Raw genomic sequence first — 20,976 nt, 5'->3', positions numbered from 1 at the left:
AATACCACTGCTAGGTATCTACTCAAAGGACTTAAGGGCAAAGACACAGACGGACATTTGCACACCAGTGTTTATAGCAGCATTATCTACAATTGCAAAGAGATGGAAACAGCCAAAATGTCCATCAACAGACGAGTGGCTAAACAAACTGTGGCATATACCTACGATGGAATATTATGCAGCTTTAAGACAGACTAAACTTATGAAGCATGTAATAACATGGATGGACCTAGAGAACATTATGCTGAGTGAGTCTAGCCAAAAACTAAAGGACAAATACTGTATGGTCCCACTGATGTGAACCAACATTCGAGAATCAGCTTGGAATATATCATTGGTAACAGAGACCAGCAGGAGTTAGAAACAGGGTAAGATAATGGGTAACTGGAGCTGAAGGGATACAGACTGTGCAACAGGACTAGATCCAAAAACTCAAAAATGGACAGCACAATAATACCTAAGTGTAATGTAACTATGTTGGAACACTGAATGAAGCTGCACCTGAAATATAGTTTTTTGTTTGTTTGTTTGTATCTTTTGTTTTTGTTTTTTTTTCTTTTTCCTTTTTTTATATATATATATTTTTATTAGTATTATTATTTTAATTCTCTTCTCTATATTAACATTCTATATCTTTTTCTGCTGTTTTGCTAGTTCTTTTCCTAAATCGATGCAAATGTGCTAAGAAATGATGATCATACATCTATGTGATGATACTAAGAATTACTGAGTGCACGTGTAGAATGGAATAATTTCTAAATGTTGTGTTAATTTCTTTTCTTTTTTTTGATTAATAAAAAAATTTAAAAAAAGCAAAAGCAAAAAATATATATATATAATCTAATGTCCATTGTGATTTCTACTTTGATTCTGTGCAATTGTTACAAATTTATTTCTTAATTTCCAAAAATATTCTATTTTATAATTGATACCTAGCTGATTTCTAGTCTGATCAGAGAACATACTCTGTGTGATTTTAATCCTTTAAAATCTGTTGAAACGTGCATTATGGCTCAGCATGAGGTTAATTTTTGTAAATTTTTATGCATGCTGGAAGGTATACTTGCAGTTGGGTGTTGTGTTCTATAAATGTCAGTTAAGTAAAAAAAAAAAAAAATCATCAAGACTGAGATGTGATCAGGAGGTCTTTTCTGAAGGACCTTAAAGATCATCTACCCACTTAATGTATGGAAGAAATGGGACCCAGAGAGGTCAGTTGAACTGCTTTGGGAACTCTAAGAAGGACACAACTGATTTCAAATAAGAGGACGGGGGAAGGAGCTCCTGGAAAAGGTGGTAATTGGGCAAGGATTGCAGTATGAACAGGGATCTGTCAAATAAAGGTATGGGCATTCCAGGCAGATTTGCAGTATGAGCTCAGGCCAGGAGGGAGAAAAGCCCTGGCAGGCTCCAGAGGCAGCAAGTGGTCGGGGAGTGGGAGACATAGTGCTAGATGGGGAATGATACACTTGTAAAGGTCCATAGGAAATTACTGTAAAAGGCTCTGTTTTCCACAGCCATAGGATTATGTCAGGTTGGAATGACCTTTTAGGAGAGGCTTAGCCAGTGGGGTGGAGGGTAGATTGGAAAAGGAAGAACAGGAGTGAGTTCAAGGGCTATTGCTTAGGTGTGGGCAAGAGACAAGGGCTGGGTGTTGGTCAACTAGAATCAAGAGACACAGGGTGAAGGCACAGGTTAGAGAGAATCCTCTCATTGGGTTCCAGCTACACCATCCAATACAATGCCCATGAGCCACATGTAGCTAATCAGCCCTTGAAATGTGGCCAGTCTGAATTGAGATGCACCATAAATGTAGAATATACAGCAGATTTAAAAGACTGAGTATGAAAAAGTAAAATTTCTCATTAATAATTTTTTATACTGATTACATGTTGAAATGCTAAAATTTTGGATATGCTGGGTTAAATAAAAGTTACTATTAAAATTCATTGCACTTATTTTTCTTTTTAAATGTCTACTAGAAAATTTAAAGTTACACTGGTGGTTCACATTATATTTCTATTGGACAGGGTTGGGTTAGAGAGTCAACAGGGATGAGGCAGGCTTGGGGAAAGGAAGGGAAGGGGTGGAGAGAGAGAACTCAGAGTGAGGTTGAGGAAGGATAATGCAGAGTCACTATCTCCCTAAACTGAGGCCCCTTGGGCTTACTGGCATTGCCAGTGATCCAAAACAGAGCATCTGAAAGTGTCCCTCTGGCCTCCCGACTCACCTGGCACGTGACCAGGAGCTGTTTTGTATCTGACTGTTGCTTACTTAACGTCTATAAGTTCTTACCTGAGCCAGATAAAAAGCTCTACATGGTAACACTATTGAATCTTCTGTTTTCTCCAGCACTTAACCCAGTGCTCAGGTCACAGCAGGTGCTCAATATGTATTTTGCAAACGTACTTAAATAAGGAGGAGTTAGGCTGCTGGGTGTGGGTGACAAGAGCCTTGGGCTGCATATGAGGGGCTGACTGGCTTTCCTTTGTCCCCTTCTCCTCAAAGTGTGGATTTTGGCAACTATTTTCAGCCACAAGCATAAGGTCAAAGCTAAAGGATGTGACGCTGACAGTGTTCAGACCACACAGCTGTGTCCAGGGGCAGGGGTATGGACTGTGCCTTAGCACAGAGAGGAAAAGGCACTGGGTGGGGAGATTTTGACTTGGACCTCAGGTCCTTAAGTGAAAGGGGAAGGTGGTCTTTACCTCTTAGTGGTGTTACAAAAATTAAAAGTTAATTTATGTAAACAAAAGATAATGGTTATCTTTGAGTGCTGTTTCATGCCCTTCAAAGGGCTTTCATATTTATGACCTCATTTGAACCTGACAGTAGGGTAGGGATTATTATCATTTCCATTTTACAGATGAAAACCTGAGGTGTAGAGTGTAAATTTCCTACTAAAGATCACAAAACTCTTTGGTAGAATTGGGACTGGACCCCAGGCCTGACTTTTGCCTTTCCTTTGCTGCCTACCTAAAGAAACTGCTTGCACATCTAGGGTGTTTTATAGAGAGTTCAAAGTCCTTTCATGACCAGGAATTTTATTTATTAAATTGTATTTATTGTTTTAAATATCCTACTAGGATGTATAAATGCAAAGTGTTGCTATATATAAAACACTTAGGGCTATAGCCATCGACGTCACAAGCCTTTGGCAATTATGTGGATCCATCTGCTTATTTGACCATTGCCCATGGGTGACAGATGATGGGGTGAAAAGGATTATACAAGAGCCATTTATAAGAATTTCAATGACAAGCTCTGGCCAGATAGTTTGATCATGATATAGTGCATTCAAATGTTTGTTTAAGAATTGTATATGCTTCTCCATCTGACAGAATCTGCTTATATCTTTAGAAAACTTTGTCATGGACAATTTAAGATTACTCTTTCATACCTGATATTTAGTTACTTTCGTTGGCACATCTGAGAATGGAAATTTTGCTTACAGTGTTTACAAGAGAATAGATGAATATTCTGTAAACTATTAAGATCTGCTAGAGTTTACGCCAAACCTAGTAGCTCTAGGAATAATAAGGTGAGCACATTCTGTTTTCTGCCTGTTTAGTTTGAGCTTGGTACGAAAAGGTGAGAGGTTGGCCAGTGGGAAGAGGGGCTGCACCAGATAGGAATGGTGTGGATTGGTGATAACACAGGGAAAAGCCTGGCAAAGTGCTCGGGTCCACAAGGTCAGACAATAAGTACATAGGGACTGAGAACCACCAGTCTCATTCGGCTCTACAGAATAGATCTCAGGGTGTTCCCTGTAGGAGTTCCAGAAGAAAACCAGTGTGGTCAGCTTGGGAGAATATGTGGTTCATGTTGGAATACTGGAAAGTTGTACATGGGTGGCCAACAAAATAAAACTTAACTTTCCAAATGTTGGCAATGATAGGAGATTCGGTTCTGATGACTAGTTGTTTCCTGAAAGAATGTCAACTCATGTCATAACAAATACAGTCTGATCAGGACAGCCACAGGAAGGAGACAAAGAATAGAGTGTCCCTGATCCTATGAAACAGCCTGCTGGAATCCATCAACTCTAGAAACTGTGCCGGGATAACAAGAGCCCTGGAAGACCTGGTTCCATGGAGTTCTGGGTGTCCATAGGCCCATCTCCTCCTTAGGAGATCCCTTATCCACCTGGGGTCATATATAGGGCATGGGTGATGTCATTCCTTGGAAGGTATGCTGGCTCCTGGCTGCAGGTGGAACATGTACACTGAAACCTGGTAGGAGGTCCCTGGTTTTGGTCAACCTATCAAACAAGCTTGGAGTCTGAACAGGCACAGAAGGCTGTTCTATCCTTTGACAGGGATTGGGAAGACTTTAGAGTGTGGTGCTAAGAACATAATCTTTGGAGTTGGACAACAATGACCTTGTACCTCAATTTTGCCATCAACTGAATGACTTTGGGTAAGTGGCTTTGTCTCTTAGAGCCTCACTTTCCTCATCTGTAAAATAAGGGTGGTTTTAGCTTCTTTTTAGGCTATTGTGGAGTGTAAATTTGGTAATGTATGCTAAGTATCCAGCCTTATGCCTGACACACTGGCATTTACTAACTAGCACTCTGGACCTGCAGACTCTTGGGGTGGCTAGACAGGGGATAAGGAAGGGACCTCTGAGTTCAAACTAGGACTGGATCCTAGATTTTTAGCAACCCTTGAAGCCTCCTCTTAGAAGGTTGGGATGTTTTGGGGAGAGAGAACACAGTCTAGCTTCCTGGCTGTGTCAAGCCTCATTCCTACTACTTCTGTCCCAGATACTTTCTAAGGCAGCACAGAATTATGAGATAGTATAGGACCAGGTGTCAGGAAAATTGAAATTGGGGCTGCTACTTCCTGGCCAGGTGATCTTGGACAAGTCCTGTAGCCTACCAAGGTCTGGATTTCTTTATTTGCAAGTTGGGGATGAAGTTATCTACTCTGTCTTTCAAGGATAAAGTCCAACCTCATTAGCTTGGCATTCAAGGTCCTCCATCATATTTCCTAATCTCAGCTCCCATAACTTCTCTTCAAGACCCCATAACTCTTACCAAGCCACACCCTTCCAGGCTCTCCCTACATACCTAGACAGATCCTTCTTGCCCAGTCTTTGTGTGTATGTATCTTATACACCTGTGCATCCCCTGTAGCCTCTGGTATAAAATAGATCATTGTTTTATCAGTTACAATTAGGTCTGTTTACATGTGACAGTAATGAAATGAAATGAAAATAACAGTTGTTTAAACAAAAAAGAAATGATTCCTCTCTCTCACATCAAAGTTGTACAAAAGAAGAACGCCCAGGGCTGGGATGGTGACTCCAAGTATTAGTAACCATGCTCCTTCTGTCAAATTACCATTCCAGGCAAATCATTTCATGGTCTAAGATGGCTGCCCGAGTTTTAGCCATTTTACTCTCATTCAGTCAGCAGAAAGAAGAAAAGAAGGCAAAAGTTTTTTATCTCTCTTTAGGGTAGCTTCTTGCTTTAGGACACTTCTGCTTATATCTTACTAGTCAGAACTTGGTCACATGGTCATACCCAGCTGTAAGGGAGGCTGGAAATATAGTCTTCTGAGTTCATTACCACTCTACGAAAGGGAAGAGGGAGAGAATGAATACTGGCATACGCATATTGTTTTCTCTGTCACAGAAGAATAGTAAGTATGAAAACTCATACTTAAAAAATTTTAAAGCCTTATATAATATGTGAGACTTTACTACAAAATGTTTACCTGATTTGAAATGATACGGGTATCCTGATCTTAAAGTTGGAAATAGTCAATTCTTCACCTGGTAGGAATATGGTGGCATGTTTTTCAAAGGATTATAACCCATACCTATAAGTGAAGGTAGATTATTAGTCTTTCCTCTTCTCACATTTTACTAACAAGGAAACTGTAGAGAGACTAAGTGATTTGCTTGTGGTCTCACAGCTGATTAGTGAAGGAACCAGAACTAGAACTAGACTCCATCAAGACTTTATCCTACCACTCCCTGTTGAGTGGTCCATACAGTTTCTGTTCAAATGTCACCTGGAGGCCTGGAATTCTGAGGTCCCCACAAACCTGGCCGGGATCCCTGGTTGGCCAGCACCCTTGAAGGCATTGGCAAGTTAGGCAGAAGTTAGATTCTCTCTGCATCACTTACCCAGAATCAAGGCCAGAATAGCTGATTTAGGCTATGTTGTTGGCTGCATTCCTGCTAATACAAAATTCAAAAAGCTTTCAATCTGGAGAGAGGAAAACATTAAGAAATGGAGGGGCATGCTATTAAAATAAATAATGAAGGGCAGTGTGATGGTGGCTCAGTGGCAAAATTCTTGCCTGCCATGCCAGAGACCTGGGTTTGATTCCTGGAGCCTGCCCATGCCAAAAAATAAGTAAATAAATAAATAAAATAATGAAGTCTTTTTCCTAAGTGTAAATGACCATCTCTTTTCTTTGCAACTTGAAGGAGGAAGGCTCTAAAGTGGGGCTTAGAATCTAGAAGGGCCATGAAGAGAAGAATAAGAAATGGCTGCTGCCCTTGAGGGTTTGGATATATAGGTTCACTCTTTGATTATTCATTCATTCATTTATTCAACAAATACTGAGCATCCACTAGTGGATGGCATTGGGTATGCATGTATTAATTACTAAGCTGTGCAGATATGGTTCCTGTTCTCAAATTGCTTATTGCCTGGGGCCAGAGACAAGTAAACATGCCACTACAAAGTGGAATGAAAAATGTACCGATGGGGAGGGGAGAGGGTACTCTGGCTATGTCACCTAGACTAAGGGGTGGAGGTAGGGGTGCTCAAGTGAGGTTTAGTAGGCAGGATGACATTGAAGCAGAGACCTGAAGAATGATTATGTGCAGGCCAAGTGAGGGGTGTGATGGACAGGTAGGAAGAGTAGTCCAGATACAGAAAATGTCAAAAAGGATGAGTATATCAGGAACCAGGAGGAAGTCATCGCACCTAGAGTGGGGAAGGGCCTGGTGATGGTAGAGAAAGGATCTGTAAAGGCAGGCTTTTAGAAATGAGAAATGAGGTGGGCAAAGGCCAGTTAATGAAGGGCTTCACAAGGCTTACTGAGTTTATATTTTATCTCAAGGTCAGTGGGATATAGGGTTTGAAGCAGATTTTTATGAGTCCTCTGGCCTGAGGGTGGAATATGCATTGGAGGGGGCAGAACTGGATGTGTAGGGACCAGTGAGGAGACTGTGGCAGTGATGGATAATGATGGATGGGATCAGGGGAATGGTCCTGAAAGGCAGAGAGAAGTTGATGGATTTGAGAGTTCTTTGGGAGGTAAAATCAACAGGCCTGGATGACTGGTTGGAAGTAGAAGACAAGAAAAGATGGAGAAAACCAACACTTATGAAGAAAAAGAATTAAAGTAACAAAGATAAATACTAACTAAATAAAGCAATAGTATGAGAGAATTATCCAGAAAGAAAGGGTGGTATAACCATGTATTTAGAAGAAGGGATAGTTGTGGACTGGAGAGGAGTTTTAGAAGGCTTTTTTAGAAAACTTCCTGGATGAGCTGGGATTGGAGCTGGGCCTTAAATCTGGGTAGGGTTTTGGAGAGTAGAGAGAACATGGCAGGCTGAGCAAATATTCAATTAAGAATACTGAAGCAGGAGAGCAGGTGACTTTTTTAGCAGATGGTTTGGACTTGGTCTTCTTGGAGAGCCCCAAGGAGCTCGTTCTTCAGAGCGTGCAACTAAAACTCGTGCTGAAGGAAGGGAATGGAGAGAGAAATCTCATTGCTCTCCCAGAGTACTATTGAGTTCTTCCTTTACCTCAAGGTTGCCCATGTTAGGACCTCAAGGGTGCCATGGAACACTAGACAGCCAACATAGCGAAAACCCCACAGATGCCAGCTTCCACCATGAGAGAGACAAAACTTTCCTTCTTCCCCAAAGTAATGCTTTTATGATTGTGGTTCTTCTGCTGTGGCCTGCATCCCTGCGCTGAGAATCACTGTCTCAGGGGGTTGCTTCACTGCCCACAGGTTCCCACAGAGCCCGGCCTGGCAACCTGCATTGGTGAGTAAGGCCCATAAGCCCATCCAGGGAGACTTCCTGAACTGAAGGCCATCGCAGACACAGCTGTGTAACCAGGTATGTGGAGCAGCCCTCTGTTCCCTAAAGGGTAACTGTCTTGCTAGGCATCATGCCCTGTCTGGGCCTACTGCCCTGCACCTCCGTTTGGCCCTAGCCTGTACTCCGATGGCACTCTGGTCCCACTTTCGCTGGCTCAGAACCCGCTGGTATCTTCTCCTTTGGCCTTACCTCCAGGCCCTGACCTTGGCTGTCATCTAAGGGCTTCTTCAATCTTCCCTGGGGCTACCTTCTAGGAGTGCTGAACCCTGACAGTGACCTCTAAGCCAGAAATAATTAGAAACTCTAATTGTCTAGCAGCACTACTTGAGAGCCCACCAGACACCAGGACTGTGGACTCTTCACTACATTATCCCTAAGTTCATAACCCTCTTGCAAAGGATATGTAATTATCCCCATTTTATTGATGAAGAAACTGAGGGAGATTAAATGTTTTTGTCCAAGGTCAACCCAGTCCACATGTTCACTATCCTTTATATCCCATATGTGAGTTGGGAAGTTCAGGGGATACTAATACTGATTGTGGTGGCATTGTGTGAGACACTTCCCAGATATTCATTGTTTTCCTCAGCAGAAGTACTGCTATTCCCTTTTTCCAATGAGAAAACTGACACTCAGAGAGGTTGAGTAATTATTCCAGGATCACATAGCCAGGAAGCTGCAGAGACAGGATCCAGACATGAGTCTGTCTGACATTAAAGCAGGTCTCTCCACCTCTTCAGGTCCCTAAGCCAGGTGAGGATTAAACTTCATTTCCCAAATCAAGATTCCAGTTTCCAAATAAGAAAGCACAGTGGCTCAGGAAAATAGCTAGAGTGTGGTCATGTCCCCTAGTCCTTCCCCAACTGATTTTGGTGAGATTCTCAAATAAGACTTTTAAGACTTCTATAGATGTGCATCACAGATGAGCTGGCTTCCACAAGCCACCTGCTGCCACTTAATTTTCTCAGTCCTTTCTGTAGCCTCCGTGCCACATGGACGTGGCTCCTGGGGTTGCTGCCCATGACACCAGTTAGGTGGTGCCTACACTTTGCTCCTCTGAGTCTTCTGTTTGCAGGCCAAGACTATTCAGCTTCCATTTAGGTTGAATGAGTCATCAAGGGTAAAATACAGAAAAGGCCCATTCCCTTCCTAGATGAAATGAACCCACCCAACTTTTGAAATGACAGTATGCAATGACTCAGAATTATCACACTCAAAGAGACTACTTTGTATTTTTCTTGAAAACAAGGAGACAATATGTGAATAAATGAGCTGAAAATGGCTTATGGAGGGAGGGAGGGATGACCTCCTGGCACATCATTGCAGAGTGGGGGCCGAGTGAATGTGCAAGAGTGGGAGAGAGAGAAGAGTAACTCCTTGGTATAGTAGAGAAACTACATGGTATTACATATTGGGTCTAAATAGCAAAATCCTTCAAGGCCACTCTGGCAAAACTTGAAGAAGGAACCTCCAACTCCCAACCTCCTGGCCTAAAAGCAAGGCACTTTTATAGGTAACTGGAAGGAGGGAAGGAAGAATATTTTCATAAAAGCCCCCATATGTGGGGTGTGGGATAGAGAACTTTCTGTCTCTAAATACCAGAGGGCCTCTCCAGGCCAAGCAGCCTGGATACAGCCAAATGAAGGAATAGGCAAGAGAGTGAAAGTCTTGGAGGCAACTCCCAACACCTCTCTGTTCTTCTCTGGAGGAAAGGACTGAAGAAATCAGAGTTCAATATAGCCTGCTCTTCAAATGGCTCTGGCATTGTTCAGGACTCTAGGCCTTGATGGTGGGAAAAGAAGACAGAATTGGAAGTCAGAAGAGCTGGTTCTTTTTCTAGCTGAGTGCTGGATGATTTGGAGCAAAATCCTTCACCTCTCTCAGTCTGCTTTCTTTGAGGAAATAAGAGGTGATTGCCACCACCTTCTTCAGAGTATAGGAGTTGGAAGGATGATATGAGATAATGCATGTGGAACTATTTCGGCTTGGCTTTGAAGGAGAATTAACATACTCTGACAGACTTGACTTCAAATTTGGAATCTGAGGCAATGGGCACATTCTATTCTACTCCTTAGCATGATGAAAACATGATGAAATTGGAACTTCATTGCTCGGGAGTGAAAAATTTTCTGCAGAGCTTTCTTTCCTTTGCAATGAAGTCCAGGCCTCCCATGGTATTCATTCCTTTAAGAAACTGCTGGGGAAAGCCCACTTCCATTCTGGTTCCTATTAAACTTCATTTCGGTTGTGCTCTGTGACTGTCTTCATTTCAGTCACTTTCACCATTACAAATGATAGAAAGACTCTTGGCAGGAAAGTGTTTTCTTGTTTCAAAGCATTAGGTTTCAGTAAATGAAGGTATCACTTTGGAAGAAAAAATGTCTTCATAGGAGCAGATAAAGGGTGATGTTTTAGAGATGGAAGAGGCTTAGAGGACCTTCTAATTAAACCCTGAGATTTTCCAGAATGGGAACTGAGGCCAAGAAGGGGCAAGGATTCTCCCTAGCTCTCACACTTGAATTAAGTAAGCCACAATTAATCCCTAGGGTCAGACCCTTTCAAGTGAGCCTTCTCTTACCCCACAGGTCAAAAACTTAGATGTCTTCAAGGGCTGGCAGGTGAGAAGGCTAATGATTGGTAAGATGATAGGAAACAGTAGAATGCTCAGTTTTCTTTATTCTTTGGGGTTCTCTGAGCTACCTGTATCTGTAAATTTTTGTCTTTCACAAAATTTGGGAAGTATTCACTCATATTTTTCTTTAAATATATGTACATTTTCTATACTAAATCTTTCTCTTTCCTTTCAGGAGCTCCAAAGACATGCTAGACCATTGACATTGTCCCACACATCCCTATGGCTCTATTATTTTTCAAACATGTTTCTGTTCTTTAAATGGATAATTTATATCAATTTATCTCCAAGTGCACTGATTATTTCCTCTGTTATTTCCATTAGGCTATTGGATCCATTCAGTGAATTTTTTATTTCAGATATTGCATTTATGTTCTAAATTCCCATTTGGTTTCCTTTTTATAGTTTTTCTTTACTGAGAATTATCTTACCATTCATTTTAAGAGGGTTCAACTTTATGCCAGGAGTGATAGTTATAATAGCTGCTTTAAAGACTTTTTCTAATGTTTCCAACATAGTCCTGTCTTTTCTATTGAGAATTGATCAGATTTTCTTTGTTCTTATTATGTTGAGTAATTTTAGACTATAGCCAGGGCAATTTTCACAGTGTGATGTGAGGCTCTGGGCTCTGTTAATACCATGGAAAGTGATTATTTTTGTTTTGTTTTGTTTTAGCAGGCAATTAGCCAGTTAAGGTTAGAACTCAAATTCTGTCTCCCTTTCTGTAGCCAGTGGATTCAATGTCAGTTCGTTTTCCAAGCTTCTGCTGTGTGTCTGCATGTGTTCCAATACATGTGCAGCTTGGAGGTGAATCTGGGACTTATGTTGGTTCATACATGGAATCCTGTTTCCTATTCTTTCCTCTGCATGATTTCCCCAACATTCCTCTGTTCTTAAGAAACCCTTTCCCAGACTGTTGCTGGAAAGATATGGTTTCTCTCAGAGTCTGTAGCTGCTGGTGATATCACAAAGTTACATGCCACTAGTCCTGTCCTCATGGTAAGAGAAAAGAGGAAAAAAGTAATGACTCTTGCCATGTTCTCACGCAAGAGGGGTTCCCTTTCTGACTCCTTTATTCAGAGGAATGGTGTTTCTCTCTGGGATTTTAGGCACTTGACTGCTGCCATGACTGTGGTGGTGAAGCTTTGCAACCGCATCTGGCTTTGGGGTTCATCTGAGAGTACAAGGACAGAAAAAAACAAGGGTTTTCCCCATACTGTCTGGTTTGCAGGGTCTCCTTTTCCAGGTCCTCTGGCCAGAAAGAGGGCTTTCTCTTGGAAGTGTTGCTGTTCATACCTGCTATGCAGTTTCATGATTCAACTCATCCATGGATCAACAGTCAGGAGAAAAAATAAAAATAATGAAAGTTTTTAAAAATTAGGAGAAAAAACTCCAACCACTCACCATCGCCACCTTGGTTATTCTTCAAGTTGTTACTTCTTTCCCCAATCCACCTGCTATTTATTTACCTTCTGAAGTCCTCAGTTAATTGCTTTTTTAAATATTTTGTCCAGAGTGTTTAGTTGTAATCAATAGGAGAGACAGAGTGTAGTGTACTTAACCCACCTGATTGGGACCACAACTCTAGCAACATACCAGGAATCCATGTCTTTTAGTTGATGTTCTCCTCAGGGCTTTTACCAGCAGAGGCTCACTGTATTTGGGGATCCTATATTCCTTGGCCTGATGGGCCAGGTTCCAAGAGTCTATGTCTCCAGAGTTTTTCCCTTTTTTGGGCAGACACTTGAAATAGATGTTCACTCACAAAGATGTACTGAGTGCTCACCATGAGCTGTATTCTGGGGGTACAAAAATGGCTAAAATGGCCCTTCCTCCTCAAGGAGCTCACAGACCAGTGGAAAAACAGGAATTTGGACTGGAAATTGAGGATCCAAGCTTGAAATCTTTCCTACGGCCTTTTGTGGGCCCTGGAACCATACTATATTGTCAGAGAGCATTTTCCAGCCTAACTCTGGGAAAATTTCTGGAAATAATCTTTGGGGGGGAACCAAACGCAAAGCTCTCAACTGCTGGTTTTAGTTTTGTGAAGTCTACAAAATGCTGAGATTACCCCCATACAATGGTCTTTCTGCCTACTAAACATAGTTTTAGGAAACAGTCAGATTTGGGAAGTCAGAATTTGAAAAGGAAGTGAATAAGTTGTGTCAGAGTAGCACTTGAAGTGGAAAAAGAATTAAATCTGATGTTTAAAAAATAATAATACAAATAAAAATCATTCAATAAATAAAAATAGGGGAGCGGAGGCTATCTTCCAAGCAGATAATATTTCATAAGGCAGATGAACTACCTTCCTCCCAATCACTTCTTCTGCCTTTTCTCACTGAAAGCACATACCTTTTCTTTCTATATGGAAGTAATGCCAGGACAATGAAAAAGGCAGCAGAAGGTTGGAAGAAGAATGGAAGCCCAGCAATTTACCTAAAACAGGTAAGGTGCCTTGTGTAAGCAAAGGTGATCTATGTATCAGTTATCTTACCATCCTCACAACAATCCAGAAAGCCTTTGTGTAAGTATTGTGATTCCTATTTGATAGACAAGGAGGTTGTGCCTTAGAGGTAATGTAGTTTCCTCAAAATATTAACAAAACATAAACTAGAATTTAAGTCTCCTAAGCATAGGTTCTGTTTTCTCCACTGCACCAGCCTCTAACACTTTGGGCTCTGAATATATTCCGTTCTCACACCACAAGAACTACAACAGACTTCTAAGAGACAAGTGGGTCATGATAGAGGAAGTGTAGAAAAAAGAGACACTACAACACTGGGACCTGGAGCTCACAAGAGAGGAAGATGTCCATTGGTAACCCAGATCACTAGTTCTCCAGAACTATGTCTCCCTGGAGTGTAATTCAAGTGAGTCTTATCCCCCTTCATAAGAAATAAGAAAATTCGGAAACCAACCATGAGACAAGAAAAGGAAAAGTGAGAGGAGGTAGGAATCATATTTGGGAATTGCTTCTGATCAGGAGGGTGAGTTGGGGATAGAGAACTTCTTGGTAGGGGCCAGAGGTAGCCTCAGAGTAGCAGGGTCATCTGTCTTACTTCCTCACCTCCCCTCAACGCAGGCTCTGGCTCAAAGGAGAACCAGGAGTATTGTGGTAGGTTTTTCTTTTGAAGTGGTGAGGAGAAGCTGCTTCTCCTAGAGAGTGGGGAATCTGTGAGCTGCATCCCAGAGCAGATAGGGCTTCTCTCTGCCAGAGCCCACCTTCCCTTTCCATCCCCTTCTTCTCTCATGTCCTTTTGTCTTCTTTCAAATTTAGTAGCAGGAAGAAAGGAAATGAATACTGATTGAGCCCTGACTGTATCAAGCATTGTGCTAAGCATGGTATCATCTGCTAGCTTTCTCTCCTGGCTTCCTGTTTCATGAAGCTCCCCAGGAGGCATTTTCCTTCTTCGTCTCCAAAGCGCTGGCTAGTGGATTCTCTGCTTCGTGGTGCTGCAGCATTCTCTGCTCTCTCTGAATCTCTCTTATTCTCCAAAATGTTTCCTCTTTTATAGGACTCCAGAAACTAATCAAGACCCACCCAAATGGGTGGAGACAGACCTCTACCTAACCCAGCTTAATAACCACTCTTGATTAAATCACATCTCCAGGGAGATGACCTAATTACAGTTTCAAACACCCAATACTGAATAGGGATTAGAAGAAGCGGCTGCCTTCACAAAATGGGATTAGGATTAAAACATGGCTTTTCTAGGGTACATACATCATTTCAAACCAGCACATCAAGGATGAAAAAAAAATTAATCAAGGATGTAAGAGACTTGAACACGGAAAACTATAAAACATTGCTAACAAAATCAAACATCTAAATAAATGGGAGGACATGCCTTGTTCACAGACTGGAAGACTAAATATTGTTAAGATGTCAGTTCTACCCAAAGCAATTTATAGATTCAAAGCAATCCCAATAAAAATTCTAACAGCAATCTTTGCAGAAATTGAAAAACCAATCATCAAATTTATATGGAAAGAAAAGGGGCTCTGAATATCTGAAACTATTCTGTAAAAGAAAAACAAAGTTGAAGGATTAACCCTTCCTAATTTAAAAATTTATTACAGGGTGTACCACAGTGGCTCAGCAAGCAGAGTTCTTGCCTGCCATGCCAGAGACCTGGGTTCGATTCCTGGTGCCTACCTATGGAAAAAAAAATTTTACTACATAGCTACACTACTCAAAACAGCAAAGTACTGTCACAAGGTCAGACATAAAGACCAGTGGAATAGAACTGAGAATTCAGAAATAAACCCTCATATCTATGTCCAATTGATTTTTTTCATATACTGTATGTGGAGGTCACATTTCAATCTTTTTCCATGTGACTATCCCGTTATTGCTGTACCATTTGATGACATTTTTTGGGGGGGAGGGATGGGCAGCAATTGATTTTTTATAAGGGGGTCAAGTCCACTCAGTGGGGAAAGAAGAGTCTCTTCAACAAATGGTGTAGGAAAAACTGGATGCCCATCTACAAAAGAATGAAGATGGATCCCTCCTCATATTAACTCAAATAGATGAAAGACCTAATAAATACAGGAACCAGAACTATAAGACTCCTAGTGGAAAACATAGGAAGCAGCTTTAGGACCTTCTGTTAGGCAATGGTTCTTAGACATTACAACAAAAGCACTAGCAAGAAAAGAAAATATATACATAAACAGGACTTCATCAAAATTTTAAATATTTGCACATGAAAGGACTTCATTATGAAAGTAAAAAGACAACCTACACAAAGGGAGAAAATATTTGGGAAACACATATCTAATAAGGATTTAATATTTAGTATATATAAAGAAATACTACAACTCAACAAAAAATGACAACCCAATTTTTGAAATGTGTGAAGGACTTGAATAGACATTTTTTCAAAGAAGATATATAAATGGCCAGAAAGTACATGAAAAGATGCTTGACATTATTTGCCATTAAGGAAATGGATACCACAATGAGATACCATTTCACACTCACCAGAATGGTTACTATTTAAACAGTGGAAAATAGTAAGTCTTACAAAGGATGTGGAGAAATAGAAACACTTGTTCATTATTTGTGGGAATGTAAAATAGAACTGTTTGGTGGTTCCTCATAAAGTTAGATACAGAATTACCATATGACCTGGCAATTCTACTTCTAGGTATATACCTAAAAGAATTGAAAGTAGGGACTCAAACAGATATTTGCACACCAATGGGCATGGTGCCATTATTCACAATTGCCAAAGGATGGAAGCAACCCAAGTGCCCAGCAATTGGTGAATGAATAAACAAATGCTAATATAAACAATGCAATATTTTTTTCAGTCATGAAAAGGAATCAAGTCCTGGTATATGTGACAGCATGGCTGAACCATGAAGGCATCTTGTTGAGTGAAGTAAGTCAGACACAAAAGGACAAACATTATGATCTCTCCAATATGAAACAATTAAAATAAGCAAATTCACAGAGTCAGAAACTAGAATACAGGTTACTAGGGGGTAGGGTGGGAACAGGGAGTAGAGAGTTAATGCTTAATTGGTACAGAATTTCTGTTTGAGGTGATGGAAAAGTTTTGGTAATAGATGGTGATGGTTAAACCTTGTAAGTGTAATCAATATCACTGAATTATAAATTTGAATGTGGTTAAAAGGGGGGAATTTCAGTTTTACATACGTTAATAGAATAAAAATTAAGGAAAAAACAAGACTATGCAACACAGTGAACCCTAATGTCAACTATGGACTATAGTTATAGTACAATTATAATAATATTATTTCAGCAATTGTATCAAATGTAACACACTAATACAAGTGTTAATAAGAGGGAAAACTGTGTGTGTGTTGGGGGAGAGTTATAAGTGAAATCTGTATTTTCTGCATGACTTTTTCTGGAAACCTACTACTTCTCTAACAAAAAAAACTTTGCAATGTGCTTGAGCTTAGTGATTGATGCTGGGGGTGGGGATGGGAGTGTAGAAACACAAGTAATATAAAAATGATTTTGTTTAGCAAGATTTACTGCCTGGTTGGTAGCTAAGGGCAGAAGAATGAGGAGAAAGTGATATTTCTACAAGGGATGTCACTTGTGCAAATCCAGCATGGGGATAAAGGCCAAGCAAGAACTTTTCAACATTTATGGAACTCACAATATACCTTCCAAAACAATAAATCAATTAACACGTTCATTTTTGAAATAACTAAATAAATACAATGTCAATGTTTACATTAAACAAAGTTGCCCTTAGAGCACAGTTGAAGTTTCTAATGACTTCCTCCTCCATACTATATTTCCTTCCTGGCCTTATCTGCTGCAGCTTATGAGCTTTTTAAAAGGACTGAAACCACTATTACCTCTATCATCGTGGCCACCCCTTCTCTACACCCTCCTGCCATTTTTCACTTGAACGCGCTGCTGCATTCTGCACCATACTGCATTTGCCACTTTGGTTGATCCACTCACTGTCTTGCAGTCCTTGAGCTCCTCTTCTCACCCTCACCTTGAGATCTTCAGGATCCTAGAGGGCATTTCTTCTTACAGTCTTACCAACACATGCTGGTTAAAGATGAACTCACCATCATCTGTTCCCTCAACTTGGTTCCCTTGTCCCCTCACACTGCCTGCTGCCATTTAACCAACTTCACTCATTGGTCTCCTAGAAGGAAGGGCCCTCTCTCCAATCACTGACCATTCCTTGTATGCAACTTGCTGATTTTCACTTCCATGCCCTTGTTCGAGCTGTTTCCACTAAGAGGCAGGTGTTTTCAAAATCCAGATTGTCACCTCCTTTCAGAACCTTTTCCTAATGAAACCCACCTAAACCTCCTATTTGGCACCTCATGTGTTTAGGTTTAGCTATGTGGGTTTTTATGTTTACATTGTTTTGAACATAGCAAATGTTTATCTTGTGTTACTGACTTCTTAGTAATGACCATAATAATTACTACTTTTAAAAGAGCATATACCTTTTAAAAGGGGTATAGATAGAAAGAGAAGGAAAGTAGCTCAGAATACAAAGGGGGCTATGATTAAAGGAGTGTCAAGAAATCATCTTTCTACCCCCCAAATTCCTCCCTTGTCCAGGCTGTCATCCCTAAAGCCTTTAATAGGAAGTCATGCCATTGGGAGTTAAGGTCCTCATCCTCACTTCTTTCAACATGTCCTCCCACACTGATCAGTGCAAAGACTCCTGGGAATGGCAACATTCTAAGCTGTTAACAGCTAAAGCTTTCCCAAAGGATTCTGTACCACAGTGTCAGTTGACTGAAGACAGTCCTTCAGGAATGGGTCAGGGGTGAGAAGGGGAGGGAAAGGGAGTGGTCAGCCTTAGGAAGAGGGAGACTCACCACCAAGTCCTTCTAGCCCACTGCCAGATTGTGGCATTCCTCAGCCATTCCTGCATGCCTCCTATAGGGTCCACCATGGCTCAGCCCTGCAGGGGATGCAGACATGGATCCTACCCTTGAGAAGCTTACTGTCTAGCAGTAAAATGTGCCAAGTACCATACTAAGGACAATCCCAAGGACCATGGCACTTCGGAAGAAAGAAAGACACAGGGTGGATATCAAGGAAGGCCTGCCAGAGGAGGTCACATTTGAGCTGGACCTTGGAAGATGATGGGAGACTTTCCACAGGCAGAGACTAGAGGGGGTGCTAGTTATGGTGGGGGGCATCTTCATGAAGTCTGAGGCTGTGATCTATAGAGGGGAAGCCAGAGAGGGTGAGAAAGAGGAGAAGATGGCTCTAGCTACATTCTCTAATAAGAGGACACAAAAGACACTGCTTTAACAGTTTACCCAGTGTTGCCCAGATAAAAACAGGCCATTTATGGGGAATAAGGGTTGCAAATTGAGAAGTTAGGCTCGGATTTGACTGATACTCTCTGAGAGCACTTGGGCCAACCCTCAGCCCTATCATTTTATGAATCTGAGATTTGGAGGGGTGGCCAATGATATTCCTTTGGACCTAGGGAAGGTCTCAGTCAGTGAATTCCCTCAAGTGAATAATGATTCATCACAATGGAATGGGAGATGGGACACAAAAGAGGGAAGCTGCTCAGTACTGTTCACTTTGAATTTGCATTAGCTTCATGTTTACTGATGTTTGCCAGTAGAAGCAGTATATGGCTAGACAGAGGTGAGAATAGGGCTGGAGTTGACATTAGATGGGAATGAGATGGCAATAAACTACTTGATGAGAATCAAAATACCGTCAAGAAGAGACGAATGATCATATAAAGGAGGAAACTTGTTTAAGAAATCTACTCCAGTTCTTTGACCATTTGCTGCTGCTTTATCCTTTTGTTGCTATTTTAGAGTTGTATCCTTACCATTTTGTAGAGATGACAGAAGAGATCTTGTGAAAATTTTTGTCTGTGAGGGGGAAATCATTACTCAAACCTTACACTTTTAAAAATGTACAACTGTCAGGGAAAGTTTTTGTTTAACATCAGTTGTATCATACCCTTTGGACTTTTGTCTTTAAGCCACAGAATAACCAGTATTTTTTCCAGGATTCTAGCCATTCCCAATGGGCTGAATTTAGCCAGCAGTGACCCCAGCCTTGCAAACATAAAGCAATGTAATACTTTATGGAAAGGAAGCTGAGAAATAAGGTCTAGTCAAAGAATGAAGAGCAGAGAACCTGAGTTAGAGGGAGAAAGAGCATGCTTTGAATCAGATGATGAAGGGAAAGTATGGTGGGTCTGCCAGAGTAGAGTCAGTATGGAGGGCTGTGGTCCCTGATCCAAAGAACCCTGATCCAAAGAACTCATCCTCTGCTTGGCGAGAAGCCCTGGCCTTGGAGGTATCTGGACACCCCTGCATACAGAATGAGGTGAATCCTATTTCTGGTCCAGGTCCAGGAAGGCTAAATTGACAACGTGGAAAGGAAGCTTTGGACCATCTCATTTTCATTCTGTATTTGTCCTTAGGGAGCAAAAACTACCATAGAAAAGTGCAAATCTCAGGATATTGGAGAAAAGAAGGTGTATCACAAGGGGCAACATCATCAAGTCCAGTGTGAGAAAACACCTTTGGGAGTTTTCCTATATTGGTATTCATTTTTGTTCAGCCTTCAAATTCAGTCTTTCTGGCCTCTGTCTACCTCCAATGGATTGATTGCCCTGAAAGTCCAGCTTTCTCATTTCTATTCCAAGTCCAGCAAAACAGCTCTTCAGCCCTCAATGTGACAGTCCTTGGGAGCTGATTTCACTTCTGACAGCTACTACCATCTTCAGAGCTGGTTACACTGTTCTCCCTAGGGAGACGGTTTCCTTTTTTAGTTTTCTGTTCACTTCTCTTCACCTCTTTCTCCTTCCTGCTGTTTCTCTGATCACACTTTGCTGGCCTTCAATCATTCTGATTCTCAATCCAGTTTGCCCTACTGTTTTTTGTCATTGGTGGTGATCATTTTCTCAAGGGGAGTGTTCATGTTATATGTTTTAAACAAACAAAAAAACATTGCACCAACAATGATTCCCAAGTATTTGATACAATAAAAGAGAGACACAGAGGAAGGACACAGTTTGGGGGAAAACCTGTTCCAGGTAGGAGCGAAAGGCAGCAGGAGCTGTTTCCCGTGTAGGGCTGAGGAGGAGCTAGTGGTAAGGACCTGCTCTGACCCTGCAAGCTTCTAGTACAGGAGAATCCAGAGCTCTGGATCCGGCAGGTGTTGTGGGAAGCAGACTCTTGAGGGTCTTCTTCCTGAAACTTTTGGTCTTGATAACTGGCAGAGGAGTAAGGAGTCTACTTTTCCCATTGCTGCCATAAGTGTCCCAACTCTTTGTATTGCACCCCACCATCTGCCCTCAAATGATCTCCTGGATGAAAACAGAAGCACTAAAGTGATTTCTAGAGAATCTGCACCCTAAATGTCATAACAAGCCAACAGGCTATTTTCATGCAGCCCTTCCTGTTAGTTGTGGTTTGGGGCTTGTTTAAGCATAGAATACTTACTCACTTATGTAGAAAAATGTTAGAAGACCCTAAAGAAACCTGGACAAAGGAGTAAGTTGAGTTGAAATCATGGCGTTTCCTGCTCTTGTAGATTCATTATGGGTTACTTCCCTTTCAAAACTTCCTTTACGGATTTCTATGAAGAAAAAGATCTAAGTAAAAGATTTACTTAAACTGGACTCAGTACTCCCTGGAGGCTCAGGATTCCCTGGCAGGTTGACCGACAAACTGGAGAAGTTTATTTGTGGTGGTATGGTCCTAGCCCCTATACCCTGTCTTGTCTGCTGCTTCTTCACCCTCTATGTTGCTCAGAT

General features: G+C 41.3%; 1 protein-coding gene and 1 long non-coding RNA gene across 8 annotated transcripts in view; one reads left to right on the top strand and one right to left on the bottom strand.

Annotated features, from left to right (window-relative positions):
* CYP19A1 (cytochrome P450 family 19 subfamily A member 1) overlaps positions 1-20,976 on the top strand; it is a 121,579-nt gene that overhangs the window by 11,053 nt on the left and 89,550 nt on the right. The window contains exon 2 of one of the 3 annotated variants that reach the window (XM_077127886.1): positions 7,989-8,097. The exons of 1 other annotated variant lie outside the window; for it this stretch is intronic. The gene's annotated coding sequence lies outside the window, so the exon portion shown is untranslated. Of the gene's footprint in view, positions 1-7,705; positions 8,098-20,976 lie in introns of those variants that run through there. One more of the 3 variants, XM_077127887.1, reaches the window with a different exon arrangement.
* On the bottom strand, positions 1,936-18,185 carry LOC143656112 (uncharacterized). Of its 5 annotated transcripts, XR_013162397.1 has the most exons (5): positions 17,672-18,185; positions 8,269-8,358; positions 6,136-6,186; positions 5,721-5,825; positions 1,936-5,576 (listed from the first exon to the last, which is right to left on the bottom strand). It is a non-coding gene; the product is annotated as an uncharacterized LOC143656112 (long non-coding RNA). The 5 variants fall into 5 exon arrangements; XR_013162399.1 differs by lacking the exon at positions 6,136-6,186 and having other exon boundaries at positions 17,672-18,183; XR_013162396.1 differs by lacking the exon at positions 8,269-8,358 and having other exon boundaries at positions 1,938-5,576; positions 17,672-18,148.

Source organism: Tamandua tetradactyla, chromosome 14, assembly GCF_023851605.1.
Source record: "Tamandua tetradactyla isolate mTamTet1 chromosome 14, mTamTet1.pri, whole genome shotgun sequence".
Taxonomy (NCBI): Eukaryota; Metazoa; Chordata; class Mammalia; order Pilosa; family Myrmecophagidae; genus Tamandua; species Tamandua tetradactyla.
The sequence above is the reverse complement of the archived record's forward strand: the minus strand, read 5'-3'. Positions and strand labels throughout refer to the sequence as shown.